This window comes from Triticum aestivum, chromosome 7B (genome assembly GCF_018294505.1).
Source record: "Triticum aestivum cultivar Chinese Spring chromosome 7B, IWGSC CS RefSeq v2.1, whole genome shotgun sequence".
Lineage (NCBI taxonomy): Eukaryota > Viridiplantae > Streptophyta > Magnoliopsida > Poales > Poaceae > Triticum > Triticum aestivum.
The window spans coordinates 217522033-217527641 of NC_057813.1; positions in this window are offsets into that span (position 1 = coordinate 217522033).

Sequence of the window (5609 nt, forward strand, 5' to 3'; positions counted from 1 at the left end):
AGAATAACCGATTTAAGGATCATTTGTTATGCAGGATCTTACGGAGAAGAATACCCACCTGTCTCAGGAGCTTCAAGGGTGCAAGGCCCAACTTGAGGCCGCACTAGCCGCTGCAGGGGGAGCCACAGAGACCCCCTCTGGTAATATATTCTTTTGAAAAGATAAGTCGTTTCTGAAGTGTGGTGTGTGCGTAGTTCTGACAATAATATTGCAGAGGGTGCCGGACTAGATCCGGACAAGCAACATCTGCTGCGCCAGCTGAAGGCTGGCGAGAAGGTGCTTATGAGGGTCCAGCAGGAGAGGAACAAACTCCAAGATGCCAACACCTAGCTGGGAGAAGACCTAAAAGATGTTCGGGTCCAGCTGTCTGACTCCGTAAAGGAGAATCGGCGGCTTCGTCGCGGCATTTACAGTAAGTGCTTGAGCAAACTCTTTTGAAAAGAAGAGTTCGGCGAGGAAGTCAATTGACATAAATGTGTCTGTAGGTGTGCTCACTAGTCGTTCGGCGGAGGAGATGCCTGGTTCCACGGGTGACCTTCTTCCTGAGCTGCTGCAACTGCACGAACGTCTTCGGCAGGCGATGAGCGGCGTCGTCCAGGCCTTATGGCCATCCGTCTCCCTACTCGAGGGTCTTGGAGGGCTTGCTGAGAAGCTTTAGGGAGCACGGCAGCGCTTCCGTCTGTGGAAGATATCGGCCTGCCGTCAAGGCGCCAGGGAGGCCTGGGCCATGGTGAAGATGCGGTACACGAAGGCTGATCCAAACCACATGGCCGAGGTCGGACCTATGGGGCCCTATGGGAAGGAGATCCCTGTGAGCCTAATGTACGGCCAAGTAGAGTTGGCCGCGAAATATTCCCAACGGGACTGTAAACTAGACAGCCTTTTAGATGGGATTGAGGAGGAGTACAATCAGTCAATTTGACGATGTAATTTAAAATGACATGTAAAATGCCTTCTAGCCGGATTGTAGATTGTTTGTCTTTGCAGACCTTTTCGCTTCAACCTCGGGACCCAACAGTCCGGAGTGTGTCCGAATGCCCTCACGGTTATAAAAACCGGGGCATGCATGGAGACCAGGCGTAGGGGTCATTAGTGCTTTATCAGACAAGTGCCCAACTAGTTATGTTATATTACATGGTTAGTAAGAAACATCTTCCAGGGAGAATAGTTCCGTTAGGGGTTCCTTTCCCTGGGAGGCATGCCCTAAAGTGCATGTCCGGACTGCGAAAAGAGCAGAAAAGCATCTGGAGGCAGATAAATTAGTAAGAAATCATCTTTCAAGTCACCGACCGAATATTCCCTTAAGAACGCTAGCTTTTGGCTTCACCCAGTCTGAGGTAGACATCCGGCTGACCCGGCAGTAACAATCGCAGAGGTGCTCCCTTTACCTCCTAGCCGAACAATCGGGAACGTAGGGGTAAGCACAGGAGCCAGGCAACCCAGCTTGGCCAAAACATAAGTCATATCGATGCATATAATGGTGAATAAAAGGTACATGCGGAAGTTTGACACATGTGTTGGGCATGAAGCCCGTATAAATAAGCTTCTATTAAAGAAGCCCCCAGGTATAATGAGTGCGAGTAGCACGTCAAGTGTGTGCGAACAATGCGCAGATGAGCCTCCAAAGGCTTTGAGAAGAAGAAGAAAAAAAGGAGGGAGAAAGAGAGAAATAAAAGACAACTAAAGTATAAAATGTAGACGGAGGAAGGAGACGAACTCAGAGTCCGGCGCTAGGCGTAGAATCTTCGGAGAAGGGCTGCGTTCCATGGGTTCGGCTCGAGTCGGTTGTCCAATGCGTTTTGCAGACGGTATGCTCCGCCGGTCAGGACTTGATCGATGATGAAGGGACCTTCCCATTTGGGCTTGAGTTTGTCCTTTTTCTTGTCCGGCAGGTGTAGAACTAGTTCGCCAACATTGTAAGTTTTGGCCCGTACTTCTCTGCTTTGATATCTTCGAGCCTGCTGTTGATAGAATGCGGAACGAGCTTTTGCCACGTCGTGCTCCTCCTCTAAGGCGTCCAAACTGTCCTATCGATCTAGCTCGGCTTCTCTTTCTTCGTACATGTGCATGCGAGGTGAGTCATGGATTATGTCGCAGGGCAAAACTGCCTCTGCACCGTACACCATAAAAAATGGTGTGAATCCGGTACTTCGATTCGGCGTGGTCCGCAGCCCCCAGAGTACGGAGTCGAGCTCCTCTACCCAGTGCGTGTTAGATTCCTTGAGGGACCGCACTAGTCTGGGTTTGATGCTGCTCATGATTAGACCATTTGCTCGCTCGACTTGACCGTTAGTTTGAGGGTGATAGACTGAAGCGTAGTCGAGCTTGATGCCCATGTTTTTGCACGAGAGTTTAACCTTGTTGGCTGTGAAGTTTGTGCCGTTATCAGTGATGATGCTATGGGGACACTGTAACAATGTACTACCCCTGATATGATGTCTATCACGGGTCCGGATTCGGCCGTCTTAACTGGCTTGGCCTCTATCCATTTGGTGAATTTATCCACCATGACCAATAGGTATTTTTGCTTGTGGGTTCCCCCTTTAAGGGGTCCAACCATGTCAAGCCCCCAGACCGCGAATGGCCAGGTGATGGGTATAGTTTTGAGGGCGGTGGGTGGCATGTGGCTCTGATTAGCAAAGAGTTGGCAACCGACGCATCGTTGGACTAAGTCCTGAGCATCTGCCCGGGCCGTCGGCCAATAAAATCCTGTACGGAAGGCCTTGCCTACAAGGGCCCGGGCTGCAGCGTGGTGCCCGTCGAGTCCGGCGTGAATTTCAGCCAGAAGATTTCGCCCTTCCTCTTCGGAGATGCACCTTTGAAGGACTCCGGTTGTGCTTTTCTTATAAAGCTCTCCCTCGTGGACCTTGTAGGCTTTAGATCGCCGTACTATGCAGTGGGCCTCATTTTGGTCTTCGGGGAGTTCCTGCCTGATTAAGTAGGCTAGGAATGGTTCAGTCCACGGGGCAATGACTGCCATTATTTCGTGGGCTGAAGGTGTTATTTCATTGGCTGAGCCACCGATTGTGTCAGAATGTTCGGTGTTGGGCGGTGCGGTTGGTTCCGGATTGTTGTTTCCGGACTCCTCTTCCCATACTACGGATGGCTTAAAGAGCCGCTCCAGGAAGATGTTTGGAGGGACGGCGTCGCGCTTTGCGTCGATGCGCGCCAACACGTCGGCCGCCTGGTTATTATCCCGGGCTACATGGTGGAATTCGAGTCCTTTGAACCAAGCTGACATTTTTAAAATGGCGTTACGGTAGGCTGCCATTTTCGGATCCTTGGCATCGAAGTCTCCATTTACTTGGGATATTGCGAGGTTTGAATCCCCGCGGACCTCTAGGCGTTGAATGCCCATGGAGATTGCCATCCGGAGACCATATAGAAGGGCCTCGTATTCGGCAGCGTTGTTGCAGTCCGTGTACATTATTTGAAGTATGTATTGGACTGTGTCTCTGGTTGGGGACGTCAAGACAACGCCAGCCCCCAAGCCAGCCAACATTTTAGAGCCGTCGAAGTGCAGGATCCAATTGGAGTATGCGTCGTACTCTTTAGGGAGTTTGGCTTCAGTCCATTCAGGATGAAGTCAGCCAAAACTTGGGACTTTATAGCTCGCCGCGGTTTGTAGGTTATGTCAAATGGTAAGAGCTCAATGGCCCATTTTGCAATCCTGCCGGTCGCGTCGCGGTTGTTTATAATGTCGTCGAGAGGTACTTCGGAGGCCACTGTTATCGAACACTCTTGAAAGTAGTGTCGCAGCTTCCGGGATGCCATGAACACCGCGTATGCTATCTTTTGATAATGTGGATACCGGGACTTGCATGGAGTTAAGACAGTGGATACGTAGTACATTGGTTTTTGAAGAGGGAATTTATGTCCTTCTGTTTCTCGTTCGATGACGAGCACCGCGCTTACAACTTGATGTGTTGCCGCGATATATAATAACATTGGTTCGCCCAAGTTGGGCCCGGCCAGGACCGGATTTGTTGCCAATATGGCTTTTATTTCTTCGAGTCCGGCCGTGGCAGCGTCCGTCCACTCGAAGTGTTCGGTGCGCCGGAGGAGGCGATAAAGGGGCAACGCCTTTTCTCCCAAGCGGGAGATGAAGCGGCTTAAAGCTGCCACGCATCCAGTCAATTTTTGTATTTGTTTGAGATCTTTTGGGATATCCAACTGTGATAGAGCTCGGATCTTGGCTAGGTTTGCTTCAATTCCTCTACCGAATACAATGAAGCCCAAGAGGTTTCCGGCTGGTACGCCGAAAACGCATTTTTCCGGGTTGAGCTTAATGTCATATGCTCGGAGGTTGTCGAATGTGAGCCTCAAATCGTCTACTAGAGTTTCGACGTGTTTGGTTTTGACGACCACATCATCTACGTATGCCTCCACTGTTTTAACTATTTGGGTTGCCAGACATGTCTGAATCATGCACTGATATGCTGCGCCAGCATTCTTGAGCCCGAAGGGCATTATGTTGAAGCAGAATGGTCCATATGGAGTAATGAATGCCGTTGCGGCTTGGTCTGTCTCCGCCATCTTGATTTGATGGTATCCGGAGTATGCGTCGAGGAAGCACAATGAATCGTGCCCTGCGGTAGCATCGATGATTTGATCGATGCAGGGAAGGGGGAAAGGATCCTTTGGACAAGCCTTGTTAAGGTCTTTAAAATCGACACACAGGCGCCAGGATTTGTCCTTTTTGGGTACCATTACCAGGTTTGCTAGCCAGTCCGGATGTTTGATGTCTCTCATGAATCCGGCTTTTAATAGTTTGGCTAGCTCCTCTCCCATTGCCTGTCTTTTGGGTTCAGAAAATCGTCGAAGAGCCTGTTTGACTGGCTTGAATCCTTTTAGGATGTTTAGGTTGTGTTCTGCCAACCTGCATGGGATTCCTGGCATATCTGAAGGGTGCCAGGCAAAGATGTCCCAGTTTTCCCGAAGGAATCCTCGTAGTGCGGCGTCTACATCAGGGTTTAATTGTGCCCCAATGGAGGCCGTCTTTGTGGGGTCCGTTGGATGGACTTGGAATTTGACTATTTCGTCCGCTAGTTTAAAAGAGGTGGACTTGGATCTCTTATCGAGTATCACATCGTCCCTGTTCACCGTGGAGCGCATCGCAGTGAGTTCCTCTGCCGCTAGGGCTTCGGATAGTGCCTCTAGGGCTAGTGCGGCTGTCTTGTTTTCAGCGCGGAGTGCTATGTCCGGATCACTGACAAGAGTGATGATTCCGTTGGGCCCGGGCATTTTAAGCTTCATGTACCCATAATGGGGTATAGCTTGAAAAATTGTGAATGCCTCTCGCCCTAATAAAGCGTGATATCCGCTGCTGAACGGGGCCACTTGGAACGTGACCTCCTCGGACCTGTAGTTGTCCGACGAGCCGAACACCACATCTAGTGTAATTTTTCCTGTGCAGTGTGCTTCCCGACTAGGGATTATTCCTCTAAAGGTTGTGCTACTTCGCTCAATGCGGCTCCAGTCTATTTCCATTTTTCGAAGAGTTTCCTCGTAGATGAGGTTTAATCCGCTGCCGCCATCCATGAGTACCTTGGTAAGACGAAAGCCGTCCACTATTGGACTGAGGACCAATGCGGCTGGTGCTCGGGCTG